This window comes from Triturus cristatus, chromosome 1_1 (assembly GCF_964204655.1).
Source record: "Triturus cristatus chromosome 1_1, aTriCri1.1, whole genome shotgun sequence".
Classification (NCBI taxonomy): Eukaryota; Metazoa; Chordata; class Amphibia; order Caudata; family Salamandridae; genus Triturus; species Triturus cristatus.
Window position 1 is genome coordinate 592,234,721 of NC_140579.1, and position 21,190 is coordinate 592,255,910.

At 44.4% G+C, this 21,190-nt stretch overlaps 1 protein-coding gene across 1 annotated transcript in view; it reads left to right on the forward strand.

Moving 5' to 3' along the window:
• The window catches only part of ILRUN (inflammation and lipid regulator with UBA-like and NBR1-like domains), a 550,951-nt gene that overhangs the window by 448,874 nt on the left and 80,887 nt on the right, over positions 1-21,190 (forward strand). The gene's annotated exons all lie outside the window — the stretch shown is intronic.

Here is a 21,190-nt window from a genome sequence, read left to right on the forward strand (position 1 = left end):
ATGTCGATTTTGTTCCCTGGATGCAGCGCTGGGCAGAATTTGGATTTTTTCCTAAATGTGGTTGGCATGCGTTTGTTCAATTGTAGCCCCATTTCCCCCAAAATTTGGGTGTCTGTAAGGCAACTATAACTCACGCGACCGTAATCCTCTGCTGATGCTAATACTGTATTTAGACACTTATTTGCCCATGTCTTCTTCCATTAAATTTTAGCTATACATATATTACAAATATTTTTTTTTCATAAAGACACATATGTCATCAGCAGAGGATTACGGTCGCGTGAGTTATAGTTGCCTACAGTAACTATAACGGGGGAATTTCATTGGTTTTTTTATCAGTAAAATGTCCAGCTAACTATAACATGTGTGAAACCTATGGTTTTTTCAGTGAATTTGCAAGGTTTTTTAAATGCTAATTCCTAACTATAACGTGTGTGAAACCTATGGTTTTTTCAATGAATTTGTACGGTTTTTTAAATGCTAAGTTACTTTACGCCATTTGTGGCGTGCGCGCCCACTTAACGCAGTTCGTTCCGTGCGCGCACGGTGCGCTTCGCGCACCGTGCGCGCACAGTGAGCACGCGGTGCGCTTTGCGCACCGCGTGCCCACGTTACGCTAGATGGGCCATGAACGCACGATGCGCTTCGCGCACCGTGCGCACATGGAGGACATATGATGAGCATCGTTGTGACAGGTAAAATATATGTTTTGTTCAGCTGTAATAAGCCATGCACAAATGGTGCCCTTCGGGCAACATTTGCTCACGGGGTGGTGAGAATGTGGATTTTTTTTTTTTTTTTAATTATTTATTCCCGTACGCGTACGGTAAGCGTAATCGGCGAAATTTTCGAAAAAATTAAAATTCCCTTTTTTCACTTGGGGGAGCGTTGGGTACTCCCTCGACATGGCTAGGTGCTTGGGAGCTGTCTAAACAGCCCCTTTACATGGTTTTGCACTTTGTTTTTCAACCCCCTGTCAGAGTGCGAGAGAGAAAATGGCGGCCGCCGCTTCCTGGTTTCGACCGATTCGAATGTTTACTAAGATCTAACGGCCAATCAGAATCACGCTCGCGCACGTCACCGTACGCGTACGGTAAACGCACCGTAAGCTGGCTCAGATATATATATTGATTTAAAGGCTATTTTCTCAGAATCTACTGAACAGATTTACACCAAACCTACAAAAGGCACTTCCTTGACCTGAAGACTACCTATCTGCCAAATTTCATTAAATTCTGTTCAGCCGTTCGGGCTGTAGCTCTGTCTAAAGGTCCTATGGAAAAATGCATGGGAAAAACGCGTTTTGGGACCCCCCTTTTATCTCAGCCCCCGCTTGACGAATCCCCCCGAGACTTTCAGGGTAGGAGCGTAGCGTAGCGCCCCACCTATTTTGAAAAATTCGCGAGGATTCGTCGACCGGCGCCAAAGTTATTCAAAATAGAATGTTGCGGATTTCCTATGGAAACAGGGTCCTAACTATAACTATCTACTGGCGACCGCCAGTAGATAATAAATATATATATATATATATATATATATATATATATATATATATATATATATATATATATATATTCACTGAACAAAAACCATAGGTTTCAGGCCGGATATAGTTAGGAATTAGCATTTAAAAAACCTTAGAAATTCACTAAAAAAAACAATAGGTTTTAGGGGTGTTATAGTTACCTGGACTTTTCACTCGAACAAAACCATTGAAATTCCTCCAATATAGTTAGTTGTACTAACTACATCTCGCGCGCCCGCAATCCACTGCTGATGATGTCACATATTACATCATTCATGACTTGGTCAGTGACATCACTGATGACATCTCAAATGACATCACTGATGACATCATCCAGTGAATGTGGTTTGCTTCATTATTTAAATATGTATTACATATATAGCAATTTGCATTGAAGAATGAGTGGATATATAAATATCTGGATGGAGGATTTAGTAGCAGTGTGACTGTTTACTTGACTAATTTATATTGTCTCACTAAATATATTGGATAGTGACTAAACTGTGTGAATATCTGTATCACTTTGTCAGTTGTTGTGTAAACTGCTGCACTAGTTGGTTACTAGCAACGTGAAAGTCTATATTATTTATTGATTAGTTAGCTGAGTATTTGTATGGGAGAGTGAATGTGTGTGTGGTCCAGTGGCGGGTGTGTGACTGCCCAATGATGTGTGAATAGTTGATTCAGTAGGTATATGAAGTTAAAACTACATGTTATAACAGTTGTTTGGGTGAGTGTATATGTTTATGGGTGTGGCGATGAGCAAATATGTCTCAATGGTACATGTCCAACAAACTAAAAAAATAAAAGCCAGTGTATGTGTCAGTTGTTGTATATAAATAAGTATACATAAGACTCAGTGATTGTATGAGTGACTGTATGGATAACTGTATAGTTGTAATAGTGATTTTAAAACACACCAAGTATGAGCTATTATCTATATGAATAGATGAAGTGGTGTTTTTATAAGTGTATAGCTAAGTAAAAGTAAGCATGATCCATTGTTTGCATAAATGAGTAGGATGACTTCATAAGTGATTAGGATGTGTGCTGGTGTGTAATGTCGATATAGGTGTATAAGTATATGTGATAGTGACAGCATGTATGAGTGAATCTATAGGTAAGTGATCAGATGTGTGTATAGATCTAGGAATCACTGAGTGGGTGTTTAGAAACTTGTATTGGTGTGTACATGGTTTTAAATCTGGCACTCTGTATTTTACAGTGAGTGATGAAAGGTTATACTAGTGTATGATGAGGTGTATCTGATTGTCACGTGGATGATGTCATCAGTGATGTCACTTACCATGTCATGAATGATGTAATACGTGACATCATCAGCAGTGGATTGCCGGCGCACGAGATGTAGTTTGTACAACTAACTATAGCGGAGGAATTTCAATGGTTTTGTTCGAGTGAAATGTCCAGCTAACTATAACACCCCTAAAACCTATTGTTTTTTCAGTGAATTTCTATGGTTTTTTAAATGCTAATTCCTAACAGGCCTGAAACCTATGGTTTTTTCAGTGAATTTCAAAGGTTTTGTAAATGACAATTTTTAATGTATTAATCATTATACTGATTTTTTTTTATACTGATTTACTACATTTTTTAAACTGTTTATTTATAGATATTTTATTTTTTTAATTACATTATACATTACAATACAAAATATACTTTCTCAGAATGAATTACTTTAGTTTAAATACTTTGCAAATAGGCAATAGACTTTTAAGTACAGTAGTTACAGTTGTTGCAATACGCAACACAATTTCAAACACAAAGCAACATTGAGCTCAATGTGAATTTCTAGTCAAATGCAATTAGGTACTTTATGGATTACTTTTCTAACCACAGGACTGGATCCTAGATTCAGTCCTTGGACATCTCCTGTAAACAGTTGAGTGAAAACGTTTTGGTTATAGTAGTGATTTTTAAGGATTATTATTGTATTTTAAAAGTTGACACCGAAAACTTTTCACATAGAATCACCAATGTTATCCTATGGCAGAAAATTCACTTAGCAGGTAAGTAGTGTTATCGTTACTTTTTCTTACTCAGTGGTGGATCCTGGATCCAGCACTGGCCAATCTCCTGTAAACAGTTGAAAGAATGTGTTTAAGTCATACAGACGATTTTTTAGGAATATTTTTAGTTTGTGAAAATAGACAAACTTTTCTGCTCAAAACCACACAATGGATTCCTATGGAAGGAAATACAAGTTACAGGTAAGTACGCTTAGAATTACTTTTCAGGGTCAGTACTGGGCTAAAAGATGCAGCACTGGGTTCTCTCCTGATAACAGGTGAGTAAATCTGAATTCGTTGTTCGGCTGATTTTAGAGGAATATTTGCACGTTTCAAAAATGGACACTTAGAAACTTTTCTGGTGAAAACCACACAATGGATTCCTATGGAAGGAAATACAATTTACTGGTAAGTATGCTTAGAATTACTTTTCAGGGTCAGTGCTGCTCTAAAAGATGCAGCACTGGGTTCTCTCCTGATAACAAGTGAGTAAATGGGAATTCGGAGTTTGGCTGATTTTAGAGGAATATTTGTACAATGGTGAAGGAAGGAGGCGGGGCCTGGGGTGACGTGCGCTAACGCCCTGTGGCGCGTTTTAAGTTGGGGAATTCATTCCTCTTCAATCCTGTGGTCCCCTGGGGGCCAACTAGCCCACCAGGTACCTCTAGTATGCGCCAGGGAGCTGCGTTGCAGAGAGGTGTTCAGAGGCCACGCCCCTTTTTGCAACGCAGCTCCGTGGTGCTTACTGGAGGTACCTGGTGGGCTAGTTGGCCCCTAGGGGACCTCTGGATTGAAGAAGAATTAATTCCCCAACTTAAAACGCGCCACAGGGCGTGTTTGCACACATCACCTCAGGCCCCGCCCCCTACCTTCACCACTGTGCAAACGCGCCCCTTGGCGCGTTTTAAGTTGGGGGATTAAGTCCCCTTGAATCCTGAGGTTCCTTTGGCGGCCAACTAGGCCACCAGGTACCTCCAGTAAGCGCCAGGAGCTGCGTTGCAGAGAGGTGTAAAAAGGGGCGTGGTCTCATTACACCTCTCTGCAACGCAGCACCCTGGCGCATACTGGAGGTTCCTGGTGGGCTAGTTGGCCCCCAGGGACCCCCAGTATTCAAGGGGAATTAGTTCCCCCGCTACAAACGCGCCAGGGGGCGCATTTGCAGAGTGGTGTAAGGAGGGGGCGTGGCCTCAGGCCCGATCCCGTCTTTTTTGTTTTCTTCTTTTGTTTAGAATGGGGGCTGTGTAGCCCCCCTTCTTTTTCTATTTTTTGGGCCCTGGGGACCCAATCCCCCAGGGCCTGCCCTATATTTTTATTTATAGAAAAAAAAAAAAATCGGGAAGGGGGCCGCGTGGCCCCCCTCCCGAGGCCATAATTTGCCCCGGGGGACCCCATCCCCTGGGGCATGGGCCTGTTTGTTTAAATTTTTGTATTTTATTTATGGAGGGGGGCTGCGTAGCCCCCCTCCTCTGGCCAGTTTAAGGCTTTAAGGCCCCGGGGACCTCACCCCCGGGGCCGGCCATTGTTTATTTAATTCTTGTTTTTTTTGTAATGGTGGAGGGGGCCACGTGGCCCCCCTCCCAGACCACTTATGGCCCCTGGGACCCCATCCCCTGGGGCCTGGCCTCTGTCTGGGGCCGTGGGGGGGTCCCCAATCCTCCCACGGTCCCAGCTGGCTCCCCACATCCTGCGGGAGCCGGCATTTCTTTTCCACATGGGGAGCAGGTAACATGCTGCTCCCCATGTGGAAAAGCAATCGGCTTTGCTTCATTGAAGCGAGCGGTACAAAAGGGGGTGGTGATGGACGGAGCATCAGAACCAATCAAACACTCACACCCAGTCAATAGATCTGGGTGGTGGAGTGAGCTAAATAATAATGATGGATTAAACCCAGATCAGTTGACTGGGGGTGAGTGTTTGATTTGCTCTAACGCTCCGTCCATCATCCCCTTTGGTATCGCTTTGTTCACCCTAAGTTGGCAGGGTATCCCCGGACGTGGGTCCCTTGCTCACTTTGCAACTGGATTCAAGATAGCCTGGCTGACAAGGGTTATGAACCCGAAACCGGTCCCAGGATGCTTGTTTCCGGTCCAGGGAAGACATGGCTTGGCAGTTCGGGCTGGACTGTTCCCATGAGGCACAGGGTCAGACTGATTTGCATATGGCCATGTCTGAACTGGGGTGGTGGAGTGAGCTAAAGAATGATGATGGATTAAACCCAGATCAGTTGACTGGGGGTGAGTGTTTGATTTGCTCTAACGCTCCCTCCATCATCCCCTTTGGTATGTCATTGAAGCGAGAGCAGGTTTCCCTGCTCTCGCTTCAATGAAGCAAAGCAGTTTGCAATGACAGGGCGGGACCCGCGAAGCTCCCGCCCTGTCATTGCAAACTACAGTGTCCCGGGGGTGGGCACCCTTGGACACTGCAGGAGCCGGCCCTGGGGGCTGGCAGTCCCCAGGGCCTATACAAGGCTCCAGGAGGGGGGCCGTGTGGCCCCCCTCCCACATTGACAAGTTGCCCCGTGGGGTGGCGGTCCCTGGGGCTGGGGGGGCCTGAGAGCCCCCCCACTCCAAAGTGTTTCAAGCCCCAGGGGGGGCGGTCCCCGGGGCTGGGGGGGCTGCGAGCCCCCCCCCACCCATGTTCACGAAGCCCTGGGGGGTGGCAGTCCCTGGGGCTGCGGGGGGGGGCGGTGAACCCCCCCCCATATACAATGTTGAGCCCCGGGGGGTGGTGGTCCCCGGGGCAGTGTGGAGGGGATTGGGACCCCCCCACACTTTTTTTTTACTCCGCCCCCGGGATTTGGCCCCCCGGGGCAAATTACCATATTCAGCACGCATCCTCCCGTTTTGAAAAAAGAAATAATTTTTTGGGTCTTGGGGTCCCCCTGAGCAGGCCTAGGGAGTCAGGGTGATTCTACCCTGCCCCCTTGTCGCGTTTTGCGCCTTTTTTGTCCTGGTTTTCTTGTTCCTCGGTTCTACCGAGGCACAAGATGGCTGCCAACACTTCCTGATTTAGAGTGTTGGCAGCCAATTAGCATACAGCTCGTGCTCGGGAGGGTGCACGGATCCTCCGAGACCATAGATAAATATGTACATTTACACCATTTAAGCAAAAGGCACGAGTCTGAACTGAGGACTACCTTTTTGCCAAATTTGGTGTAATTCCGTTCACCAGTTCGGGCTGTAGCTGTGTCAAAAGGTCCTATGGGAAAATGCATGGGGAAAACGCGTTTTGGGACCCCCTTTTTTTTCAGCTCCCGCTTGACGAATCACCGTGAAATTATCAGGATAGGAGCGGACCGGAGCTGGCCAAACGTTTGGAAAATGTCGCCAAGATTTGTCAATCACCGCCAACGTAATTCCAAATAGAATGTTGCGGATTTCCTATGGAAAATAGGTCCTAACAATATCTACCTACTGGCAACCGCCAGTAGGTAATATATATATACACAAACACACACACTTGGTTTTCCGTTGGGGAAAATATGTAAATATTTTTTAGATTGGGAGTTACTCCCCCAACATCCTCTTTTTTGTTACATTTTTTTGAATGTTTTCTTTTTTGGGGTAATTCCTCATCCCTTCTTTTTTTAAGCCCTTTACCTCACTTTACTTCTTACCGCCCATGAAACTTAACACTTACCTCAATGTATTTTTACTTGCCCCTGAACCCTAAAAACCCTTACCTCTCATTTCCTGTACCTATCCCCGAACTCTATAAATCCTTTACTTCCCTTTTCTTCTACCCGCTCTTAAACCCCCCAAAAACTTTAAAACTCTTATTTCCCTGTTTTCTTACTGAACCCTGAAAACCCTTTTACTATACTTACTATCCTGTACCCCACCCTGGGACCCTAAAAGCCCCTTTAAGACTTTTATCACCCTGAACACTTACCCATTCCATTTCCCTAAAATCCCCCTTTTTTAATCACATAATATTGGTGACATTTAAAAAATAATGATCTATGTGATAAACTATAGTGTGGGAAAGTTCCCAAAAATGTCTTGCATAGTACTTAACTGTGTTAAGCCGTCCTGCGTGGTAAAGACTGCATTCCTCTGTCTACTTCTGTGAAATCATACTCATTTACTTCAGGCAGAACACCATGAGCTATGAAAAGAGCAACTAAAAAATCCGTCACTAAAATAAATGCACATTTAAGGATCTTGTAAGGGTATGTTTTAATGAAGAACAAGAACATTAAACCACGAAGTACTTGCTTCGAAATAGCACAAACATTGGCATGCAGCTAGCATCAGCGCATGAATGCATGTTAAAGACATGACTGTTGGCTTTGCCACTGAATCTGGAACAAAATCACCACATCGTACTTTTCTTTTGTAGGATATTTGTCTTTGTAGCAGGTGTGGTGGCCTTTATACATAAATTAAAGGATGATAAATGTTAGCATTTTCTAAAAGGATTTTCACACAGAATGGCTTGCTCTAAGCTTGTGCGCTGTGCTGACATCGAAGACAGTGACTCCAGATTGTTGAGAAGTGCTGCTGCTCAATAGAAATGCACATACACCGGTGCCAGTGGGTGAACGTGGCTCGGCTGGAGCTGGGAGTGTCAAGGTCTAGGCCCTTTGACATTCAGAGCTGCCTGGGACGACGCGCATTCACACCTCTTCCTCAGCTTTAGGCATGACAAAAGAAGCCCGGCAGTCGCACGTCAACAGGAGGGGGAAGGGGCTGTTTCAGAGAAGAGACACTGACGAAGCTCTTCTCATTGGAAGTACAATACTGTCCTGTATGCAGAGATGGGGAAAGGGGACCCCCAGTCTCAAGTCTTTGAAAAGCGTCATTTCACCACATTCTTAGAAATGATTTTTAAACAACGACTGCAGTTCATCTCTGTCAAAATTTTACATTTCGAGCCAAATACAAAATGTCTCATCTCAAATCTGTAGATATTTTTTGTTTAAAAAGTCAATCTGTACCCATGCATCATTGCAAGCGGTTACAACACACTTTGGATGAGCTAGCAGTTTTTCGCTGGCTTGAATTTTCTCTCCGATAATATTTGGATTTTATTCTGTGCTGTCTGCGTGATTCAGCATTGGTTGTAGCAAGTCTCTCCCTTTGAAATGGGAAGCTGAGTGCATACACGCTGGGCTTTCATAGAGTCTCCTATAACATTCTGGTATTATCCTTAAAGTTTTGTAAGTTGTAGTTTAGCTTTTCCAATTTTAAATGCAGAACAATAAGCCTTAGAATGCAACAAGCATTGGCAAAGCAAATCGGTCTGGCCTGCATATTCAGCTGTACTGAACTGTACAGAACTACTGTTTTTGCTTTAGTTAAAATGTCTATCTCATTCTCATTGAGTGGCCACCTTCTAAAGTTGAGGCATTAACTTTCACTTTTGATAGCTTTATTTCGGTCGGTGACCATAAAAGCACAGATAAAATATATACATATACATAAAATGCTTAAATAATTCAATATTTTGGATAAAAAGTTATTAAACAGCAGTTATCAAAGTGGGAACAATAAAATTCCATTTATGTTAAAAGTTAGTAATTGATTGACTTATCAGAGCTGACCTTCTTCTCCACATACCATATAAAAAACGGGAGACAGAAAACACAATTGGGGGGGAAGTGTCATAGCGTAAAATCCTACAAGCTTGCGCACAGTGCTTTAATCCCAAGTTTCTGCACAATGGCACGAGCCAGGCTTTTCGTATTTTGCTGTAAGCGGAGCAGAAAAATAAAACATGGGCAAGGTCTTCTTTGGTTTTGTTACAGACGGGACAAACCCCCACACCTCTTCCCATCCACTTGCTAGTCAATTCCCCAATCGGGAGACAGCCGTACCTTAATTGGGTATATAGCTTCTTTGCTCTGGGCGGCTGGATCAAATCTAGGTACTCCTCCTTACTGGGGGTCAGTTTTACTTGTAGGAATTCCGTTGTCAACCTACCCATAGATGACAGGCGGTATAGTTGGTCCAGATTATGCTGTCTAATTATAGCTAACAACTCCGTTCTTTTTACCGCCAGACAGCCTTGCTCTGGGGTCTCCCAAAGTTGGGGGAGGCCAATCTGGTATAATGTGGCCTTTATATGGGATAGCCAAGGTATGTTTCTACTCTTCAGCTGATCCCAAATTGCAAGAAACTCAGCTCTGTAATCGCCGAGCTCTGGCGCTGTCCACAGCCTTCTCCAGTACAAAAGGGGTCTGCTTGCCAGAAGTTCAAAGATAGGCTCTAGATCTAAATCTAGTCTCAGGGGTATCAACGGGGTGCTCTGAGGGAGCCCTATCAAATTTCTAATAAATGTATGTTCAACCTTGGAAAGGGATGATACACGGGTATGGCCCCAGAGTTCTGCACCGTACATTGCAGCAGGTCTAGCTTGGGCTTTATAAATTTCGAGACCAGGGGAGACTGGTTTAAATAGCGTTTTCCTTTGGAATTTGTTTATGCCCCCCGCTATCTGTGTGAGCCTCAGGGCAGATTTGACCACCTGTGGGCCCCAGCCAAAATCTTCGGTCAGGGTGACACCCAGATAGACGAAGGTCCCAACCCTTTCCAGTGGGATGCCATTTAGGACTGGGCAGGGGCGAGTGCGCTTCGGGGGGCCGAAGATCATGAACTTTGTTTTTTCTAAGTTGATCTCAAGCCCCCTCGAAGCACAGAATATTACAAAGCCATCCAATACCCTCTGAATGCCTGTAGAGGTTCGAGACAGCAATAAGGTGTCGTCTGCGAACATCAATGCAGGCACCCGTCCAGATGCCAACCGGAGAACATCACCATTCTTAACCTTGTCCAACTCACCCACCAAACCATTGATGTAAAGGCTAAAGAGGGTGGGGGCCAGGGCGCAGCCCTGACGCACACCTCTGGTAACTGGAAAGCGTTCTGAGAGCTCTCCGTTTTTCCCGCAGCGTACCTGAGCATAATTCTCTTTATGGAAATGCTTCAGAACTTCTAGGAGGTAAGACGGGAGGTTTAGATCTTTCAGGACCTTCCATAGGCTTTCTCTGGGCACGAGGTCAAAAGCAGCCCGTAAGTCTACGAAGACCAGGTAGAGACTACCCCCTCCCAGAATTACAATTTTCCAAAACAAGACCTGTAGTCTAAAGAGCTGATCCAGGGTCGAGATCCCTGCTCTGAACCCTGCCTGGTAGGTACTTAATATCTTGTTCTCCTCTGCCTACTCAAGTATTCTATCTAGTATGATCCGGCCCATAAGTTTCTGTGTAGTATCCAAGAGACTTATAGGCCTGTAATTCGAGGGAGCTAAAGGGCAACCTTTTTTGTAAATAGGAACAATTTCAGCACCTGCCCAGGTATCTGGTAAATTGGCTCCTGTCAGAACTGCATTGAATAGTACAACTAGATAAGGTCCCCAGATTTTAGGTTGCGAACGAAAGAGATCGCCTGGCACTTTATCTAGCCCTGGGGCTTTGTTAGAGGGTAGCCTGGTAATAGCAGATTCTACTTCTTTGATTGAGATAACCTCAGTACTTCCAGTAGTCATCTGCTTCCTAGGTCTTAGGTGGCCAGAGTAGTTTCCACGGTCTAACGGCTCCTGGGGACAATGCTCATGTGTAGGATTTAAATCCAATGAAGCACCGAGTTGGTCTTTTGGTTGCATTATCCGAGCTCTATTCAGTGGCTCCGGGGTGACCGAGGGAGAAGAATACAATGCAGCAAAATGCGTTTCCCATACTGAGGGAGCAATGTTTGGCAGGAAAGATTCCCCACTGCCTCCTACAGAAGAACTCACTAGCTCCCAAAAGAGTTTGGCGTCCTTATTTACCAAGGCATCCCTCAGCGCTTCCCACCTCTCTTCTTCCCATTCCAACCTACTCCTAGACAGCTCCTTCTTATATGCTTGTCTAGCGTCTCGAGTGCTGGGTTTGTTTTTTGATTTAATTGCTGCGAGAAGGTTCTTTTTTAGTTCCCTGCACCTAGTATTAAACCAGGGAAACGCTTTGGGCACATACCTCTTTGCTCTAGCTATTGGGTAAAAAACATCCCCCAGTTCCAGTACTAGCTGTTTATGTATTTCCACTACCTGCGTAGGCCCAGTTTCAGCAGCCATCCGAGTTATCCAGGGTATCGCGGTTTGATAAATTTTCGCAAGTTGTAAAGGTGATGTTGCCAGACGAGGCCATTTCACCCTTCTACGGTTGTTAGATAGTACAAGAGGAGGAATTGCCACGTTTAGTGTAGTCTCAGGGTTTTTTAACCCGAAGGACCCTGGCTTCAGAATTAAAGTCAGAGCATTGTGGTCACTATCCTGCCTTTTTTCAACTTTAAAGTTCTTTATCTTGCTCCAATTTTTAGCTTCAATCATTATATAGTCAATGATGGAAACCCTGTCTGTCCGGTTAAACGTTCCTACTGCTGGGCGGTCAGAGTCCATTCTCCCATTACACGCCCGCAGAGACGTTGTAAGGCAGAAGGATTTTGCTTGCAATACCAAAGGTGTCCAAGCTCTGACTGGGGAAATATCCGGGTCTGGGATATGCCATAGCGCATCTACCTCATCCTGCTCACCCTGATCCACCCCACCCAATGGTTCAAACTGGCAGTTAAAGTCCCCGCCGAGGACTATAGAATTACAAGGATCTAGCCCTGAGATAAATGATGCCAGCTCATTCAGTGTGGTTGATTCTTTACCGTTTCTGGTTGGCCTCGAATAAACATTGATTAGTGCTACTGGGGGGTTATTTGGCGGTTGTAATAAGACACATTGGAAATCCAGCGATTTTGTTGGTATTTGTACGGCCTGGGTTCCCAAATGTGTGGCTACCCATATCGATAATCCCCCAGACGGGCGGCCTTTACCTAGTGATGTTGCGAGGATATTATAGGTAGCAAAATTTGGGCTTCTACTATTCTCCAATGCCCAGGTCTCCTGCATTAGGCAAATGTCAAATTTATTCATAAACACAGTCCAATCTGGGGAGCCCGACTTGTTTTTTAGGCCAGCTATATTCCAAGAGACCAGTTTTATACAACCTTGTGTCGGATCATCAGGGCTCTCAGTGTCCGAGCTGCTTATGTTAGTTTCCCTGTTATGTGAGCTATTTATACAATCTGTTAACGGTGCTGCTCCCTCTATGGCCCTTATCCAGCTGGTAGTTTTAAAGTTGAGGCATTAACCCCTTCAGCGCTGCGGGAATTCCCCCGCGGTGCTGAAGGGTTCGAGCGCGGGCGGGGCCATGACGGAACGGTTCCGTCATGAGCACAGCGCAACCGATGCTCATGACGGAACCGTTCCGTCATGGGCATGGAAGGGGTTAAGCGGGCTAAAGAGGTAAGATAGCATCCTAGACCACTGCAGCAGAGTGACAATAAACCTACCAGCACTCAAATAAGCCTCACCCTGTTGCTTCGGCCTGTAGTGAACAGAAAGCAACAAAGCAGCAGACTGATGCATGCACTGCTGTATTGGAGAACATACAGGATGCACTGCATGGCAGCTTGTTTTACTGTTATCAAACAAGAACCGCTCAGTATTGTGTCTGACACAGCTTCTTCTTTGCTGCTGGTGCGAGGCATGCCAGCTTCCCCATCTCTGCATTGCAGTGCCTTCATTACCTACCATGGATGCCATTCATAAAGATGTCACACAGTGAGAGCCTTCCCATGCCCACACATGCTCTGCGCCTCCTTATCTATGCCTGTTTGGTTGTTACCCATAAATCGCCAACCTGATTTCAAAGTATGGATAACCCAATATTATGTGTCGAAGTTCTATGAAGTTTTCACAAGGCAAAGTGATTGTCACGATAAACAAGAAAATGTATGCAAGCTTTTAGGAGGCACCCGAGAAAGAGAGCGTGCATATATATTTGTATGAAACCAATGATATTGGAGAATATCCTTAAGAGCACATTACATTTTTGTAAGTAGGATCAGTGTATTTATTTATATTTTCTATTCACATATTCATAATAAAAAGAAAACTGCTCGTTGTTAATCCCAACTCGGTTAACTGTGGGTAATGTTACTCTATCCTTCTCAACTAGTGCCATCCTTGGAGAGCAACACATACAGAACGTAACTATTTTCTGTTAGGTACCTGGTGTGCGCTGTTAGCATAAAATGATCTTATAAATGAAATGATGTGCCCTTTTTGTAAAAAAAAAGATTAAATATAATGAGTTACTGTCTCTTGAAATATTTCTGCAGCACACATACAAAGAGAAAATTGCCTTATAGCATATTTTTTCTGCAGAAAGGGACCCCTTCCTGCACAAAAACTATGCTGACCACAACGCAGACAACCTTGCACTGTTAGGGTGTCTGCATTGGCGCATACCTGCTGAAATTGTGCCAGTGCAGGGAAAGAGCAGAAGTGTGTCACTTCTTCGTAGTCCTAATAAGCTTTATTCGATTGATAAAAAAAAACAAATGAGCATAAAAGCGAAGACACCGATTCATGTTTAAAATACGGAATACGATACATTATACAACTTAAAAGAAATTTCCATTAAAACATGCTCGTGCAAATGTTAAAAAATCCACAATTAATATACCAAAAGGTGCAATTTGATCACGTTTCACTGATAACCGATCAACATTCCCCCACACACATAACACCACAGTATAATATGCAGTTAACTTCCCCATCATTTTTCAAAGTCTAAAAGCTGCAGAGATGAATTTATACACCATCAAACAGATGTATTGGGATGATAGCATCTACAGTTGGTGCAGAGCGGGTCAACATAATCTAACATTTTGGGCGCTCAAGAGTGGGAGTAAAAACCTTTCGCTAGGAACAACATATAACTTGCAAAAGAAAAAGAAATTAAGTGTAGTATGGGGAGAGCTTGAGTCACAAGGACACGAGCTCAGATTCATGAAAAGCTTTACTAGGATATGAGACCAGGAAGTGCACTATATTAAATCTGGACCATATTAAATTAATTCTCTGTGAGTGCTGCAGAGGAAAATATAGATAAGATTTCATCTGGTCCATCGTCACAAGTGGGATATAGGCAGGCACTCTTTGCTATGCACCACTTTGTTTACAGACAGGGATACTGCCTATTAATGTACAATTATATGTCATTGACTTGGGAGACTTTCACATTGAGATATGGAAAGACAAGTACACTGAAAAAGATTTAACTAAAAGAAATGCTGCTCATGAGGTGATCTTATAAAGGGAACAAAATGTTACAAGAATTATAATAAAATGAAGACCATTAGAATGTAAAGAACCGGCTTATAAAAGGCTCACAAACATTAGCATGCAGTCAATAGTGTTATTGATTAGAATGGAGTACAGTTGAAAAATCCCCTTGTTGTGTGTTTCCATAGTGATGCGTGCCTCTATAGGGTTGTAATCAGGTAAGGTGTGCTGTTGCACTAGGTGTGTTTTGAGGGCGTGACACAACTGCAAGCATTGGTAGATATGTATTCTATGCATGCCATATGTGGCAGCGAGGTGTTGAAATGCACAGATGACGTTGCCCATGGGTATGCCCAGATGTGGATTCCTTGCTCGCTGTGCCACTGGATTCAACCCTGGCTGATATGGGGTGATACTCCAAAACTGGTCCCAGGATGCTTGATTCGGGTCCAGGGAGGACCTGGCATGTCAGTTCAGAATGAACTGTTTCCATGGGGAGCAGTATCAAGACTGATTTGCATATGGCTAGGTCCAAACTGGGATGGCATGGTGAGCAAAAGAATGATGGATTCAACCTAGAGCTCTTGACTGGGAGTGGGTGTTTGAAAAGTTTCAGCACTCTTTCCATCATCTTGTTGTGCTAGCCACTGCAGGGGGCAGGGCCTCCCAAGTGGACATGCTGTAGCAAGTACGGGACAGTAGAGCTGTTATTTACTCCACTCTAATCTACCCCACTCTACCCTACTTTATCCCTCTCCATCCCATCCTTCTGCTATCTACCCAACCTCACTCTATCGCACCCAACTCTACCCCACTCTAATCCACTCCACTACAATCTATTCCACTCCAATCAACCCCATTGCAAACTACCACGCTCTAGTCATCTCTCTTCAATCTATGTTATGTTATGTTAATTGGGTTTTGATATAGTGTGCAACTTGTCCGAGAAGGGACATCTCAGCACTTTAACAGGCAGGAAATGAGAAGGCGTCGTAAGATCAGCTTGATAGAACACCCACCTTTTAAGATGTTTTTTAAAACTGACGAATAAACAGCGGGTGTTTAATCCAGTGAAGCGGAAAATGCCTGGTCTTCATATTTTGACGTGTGAATACATTGAGGGTGTAGCAGAAGCTGTTTTTTTATCTTAGTTTACTGTCAGGGAGGTATGGGGTAAATCTATCCTGGAGATATTTTAGGCCTAATCCTGACCTAGATTTATAGGTGTGGGAAAGGAGTTTGAACAGTGCTCTTTTTTAATGGTTAGCCAGTGGAGTGCTCTAAGCGTGAGGGCTTGCGGAGTGTGTGGAGGCAGGTTGTTAACCATTCAGACAGGGATGTTTTGAACCACCTGCATTTTAGCTACCAGAGATTCGTTTATGCAAAGGAACAAATTGACATAATCTAGGCGACTGATGATTAATGCCTGACGAGTGTCTTCCGAGAATTCATAGGAAGCCATTGGAAGACTTTTCGAAGACGGAGCAGTGTACCAAAGCAGGTACTGTAGATGGAGATGATCTGGCCTTTCACGGACAAAGTGTCATCCAAAAGTATACCCAAATTCCTAGCTGTTCTGCTGGGCACAGGGGGCGTACCACGTTCAGCCGTTCACCAGTCATTCGACCAATAAAGTTGGGCTTTACCAAACAAAAGAATCTCAGTTTTGCCTCTATTCAGTTGGAGACAATTATGGGACATCCAAATTGCTATTTTCCTCATACAAGTAACAAATTGCTGTTTGACAATCTTGATGTCATATCCGAATCCGATAACTAGTTGGGTGTCATCAGCATAGGAGAGTATTTCAAATCCACAGGAATTTACCAACTTTGCTAGTGGGGCCACATACATGTTAAAAAGTGAGGGGCTCAAGGAGGAGTCCTGAGGGACCCCTTGTCCAAGCGGGTGGTTTAGAGTGATAAGGGCCAATAGAGACAGTCTAGACCCTGTCATAAGAAAGTTCTTCAGCCAGTTGAGTGCGGCGCCCTTGATGCCAATCTGTTCAAAACCTTTGTGTTAGCATGGAATGTGAGATGGTATTGGATTCCGCCAACAGATCAAGCAAAACCAACATGGCTGGATTTCCAGCATTAAGGGATAGCCTGATAGTATCTGCTGCGGCAAGAAGGGTTGTCTCCCTGCTGTGGGAAGGTCTGTGACCTGTTTGAGAAGCATTCAACAGGCCATAAGTCTCCAAATACGAGGAGAGTTGTTTGTTGACGTGGGTCTCCAGAACTTTACCCAATAGAAGGAGGAAGGATTTCGGGCAATAGTTAGCTGGATTGCTCGGGTCTGCATTTATTTTTTTCAGAATTTATATAACCTGGGCTGCTTCCCTAAGTCGCAGAATAGAGGCTTGAATCAGGGACTGGTTGCATAGGACTGTGATAACTGGAGCGAGAAGAGAGAGTGGCAATGATATAAGGGGGACAGAAGTCAAAAGGAGAATCAGATTTTGCATTATGCAGCAGGTCATGCGTCTGTGTATTAGAGATAGGGTTACATTTTTCCAATATTACTGATGCAGTCGTTTGAGGTGACCCATTGGTTAGAGGAAGGTCTGGTGCATTAGTCAGTAAATTAAAACTATTGTGAATATTGCTCGTTTTAGTGTGAAAATGTCTTGCAAGGTGTCACAGAGTAGTTGAGAAGCAGGGATGGCCGCTAAGCAGGCTTGAAGTTTAGCAAAGTTGTTTAAGATTTTAAATAGTTCTTTGGAGGAATTGCCTGCTTGTTCTATTTGGTTAACAAGGAAATGCCTTCAGGCTGATTAACAGTGGTAGGTTCGAAGGGCAGATTTAAATGTTTGTCTGTATTTGTTTTAGTAGCTCTCCATTTTACGTTCATTTTTTTGTCATTTTTCAGATCAGCTGTGTACCACGAAACGTTAGGCCTAGACATTTTTGCGGGAAGTTACTTATAAGTGGCAACGAAATCAAGTGCCTCCTGAAAAGGTGTCATGAAATAGGGCTAAAGCGGAGTTTATGTCCTGTGAGTTGTCTAAGTTGGGAGCAGTAAAAACAGATTGGGAAGTTTCCATAGTAATCTGCTTCCATGGTCTCGAACTAATGCCCTTCTGAACTGTAGGTTTGGCAGATCTGATCCTGGTAGGAACCTGAAAACTTATCAGGAAATGGTCAGTCCAGATTAGGGAAATTGGGGTGTCAGCTTGAAGAGAGTGGAGAGTAGAGAAAATGAGGTCCAGTGTGTGTCCCACTGCATGGGTAGGACCAGTCTTGGTCAAGTGAAGGTCTGGCAATCTCCAATCTACCCTACTCCATTCCAATTTGCCCTACTCTGATCCACCCAATCTGCCCCACTCCACTCCACGTTAATCTATCCCATTTCACTCCACTCTATCCTACTCTACTCCTCTCTTCTCCAACCTAGCTCACTCCTCTTGAATTTCCACTCCACTGTAATCTATCCAACTCCACTCCACCCCCACTGTAATCTATTCCACTCCACCCCAGTCCAGTCTTCCCCGCTCCAATCCATCCAATTTGCCTCACTCCACTCTACCACAATCTACCACACTCCAGTCCACTCTACTCAAGCTACCCCACTCCACTTCACTCCATAGTACCACATGCCACTCAAATCTACTGAATTTTAGTCCAATGTAACCCACTCCAATCCACCCAATCTACTCCACTCCACTCCATAATACCACATGCTACTCAAATCTACCCCACTCCAATCCTATCTACTCACCCCAATCCACCCAATCTATCCCACTCAACTCTACCCCACTCCATATTACCACATACCAACTCCAGTCCAACCCACCCCACTGCACCCCAGTCCACACACTCCAATCTACCCTTCTGCAGTCTACCACAAATTACCCTAATCCAATCTACCCCATCCAATTTGCTCCACTTCAATATACCCTAATCTACTCCACCTAGTTGTACCACATCTCAACCCAATCTATGCCACTCCAATCTATCACACCAATCCCCATCTACCCCACATGACTCTATCCAACTGCACTCCAACCTACTCCACTCCAATCTACCCCACTCTGATCTACTCCTCTTACTCCAATCTACCCAACTCCAATCATCCATCTTTAATCTACCCCACTCTATTCCAATCTACCCTACTCTAATCTACCCAATCTGCCCCACTTTGCCCCATCCTAATCTACCCCACTATACTACACTCCAATGTATTTTACTCCACTCTTGCCCAATCTATCTCACTCCACTCCAGTCCAGTCTTGACTCTACTCCAGTCTTTCCAGTTCCACTCCACCTCACTCCAATCTACTCCACTCCACTCTACCCCAATATACCCTGCTCCAATCCACCCAATCTACCTCTCTCTCCACTGTACCCCAATCTACCACATTCCAGCCCACTCTACCAATCTACCCCAGTCCACTTCACTCCATACTACCACATGCTTCTCAAATCTAACCCACTCCACCCAATCCAACCCCTCTAATCTACCCCTCCCCACCCCAAATTAATGTACTTAAATGTACCCTATCCAATCTGTCCCACTCCACTCTACCACATTCTACTCCACTCCAATCTACCCCACCCTAATCAATCTACACCACTGAAATCTACCACACCCATTCTAATTTACCCCATGCCACTCTATCCAACTCCACTCCAACCTACTCTACTCCAATGTACCGCACTCCCATTCAATATACCCCACTCCAAACTACCCAATTCCTATCTATCTCACTCCAAACTACCCCACTCCAACCTACACCATTTCACTCCAATATACTCTACCATAATCCACCCAACCCATCCCTCTCCAGTCTACTCACTCCATCCCACTCCAATCTACCCCCCTCCAATCTTCCCCAATCCACTGCACTGCACTCTTCCTCAATCTACCCCACTCCACTCAAGTGTATCTCACTCCACCCCAATCCAATCTACCCCACTTCAATCTACTTCAACCTACTCCACTCCAATCTACCCCACTCCACACCACTCTAATCTACCCCACTCCATCCCAATATATCCCACTCCAATCTACCACACCTTGTCACAATCTACCCCACCCCAGTCTACCCCACACCACACCATTCTAATCTACCCCAACTCCATTCCTTTCTACGCTACTGTAATCCACCCAATCTATCCCACTCTAATCTACCCAACTTCACTCCAATCTACCTCAATCCACCCCACGCTACTCTTCCCCAATAATCACACTCCAGTTTACTCTACCCCACTCAACCTCACTCCATACCACCACATGCCACTCAAATCTACCCCACACCAGTCCAATGTAGTCCAATCCAATCCACCCAATCTGCCCCACTGCAGTCCACTCTACCCTAACCAACCAAACCCAATTCTACTCTACCCAATCTACCATACTCCACTTCACTCCAGATTACCAACTACCACTGTAGTCTACCCCATTTCAGTCCAGTCTACCCACTCCAATCAACCAAATTTACTTGATGCCACTCTACCCCAATATACCACATTCTATTCTACTCTAGACAATCTACCCCACTCTACACTACACCATGCCACTCAAATCTACCCCACTCCAGTCCAATCTACCCACTCCAATTCACCCTATCTACCCCATCTACCCTACTCCTATCTGCCCCACTCCAATCAACTCCAATCTACCCCACTCCAATCAACCCCACTCCACCCCAGTCTACAATATTCCGCCCAATCCACCACACTCCACCCCAATCTACCCTACTCCACCCCACTCCACCCCACTCCAATCTGCCCTCACTCCACTCTACCACGCTAATCTACCCAACTACACCACTCTAAATTACCCCACTACAATCACCCCACCACAATCTACCCTAATACACCCCACTCCATCCTACCCCACTCAACCCCACTCCAATGTATGGCAGTCTACCATGCTCCACTCTACCCCAATCTAGCCTATTCCACTAACCCCAATCTACCCCTCTCCAGTCTATCCTACCCCACCCCATGAACTTTTAGCCTTGCAGAACAGCAGCCGCAGTGGTGTACAACATGGCTAAAACACATTGCCAAAGCCAATAGCAATCGCATAGGTGAGACTTATTGGATTTGCCAATGCTTATTTGTAAAGTTTTAGGAATATATTTTAAATTAAGCAATTCAAACAATTTAAATTAATTGCATAATATGATAATATTTGAATATATCTTCTAAGAAGTTCATTAATTTTATAAGAACATACTTCAGTTCGCTGTCTGCAAGAACGTAACCCATATCAAAGTGGAAGCTTAGTCACTTGCTTATCTAGCCATCATCTAAAAGAACATATTACAGTGTGCATATAAATATGTAAACTGAGAAAAAGCAACATAAAATTCTGAATTCCTGGTACAGACATTAAAATGTAACAATAGGCATTGATGCCTGTAGGTTATGTGCACAGAAATGATCAATTCAGTTTATACTGAATCACAGTGTAGTGCACCATCATTGCTTAGTTACAAATAAGGATCAAATGGCAACAGCAAAGAATGTTGGAATTTGAAACTGACCCAAATTACTTTTAGCAATGTTCATAAAACCACTAATAATTT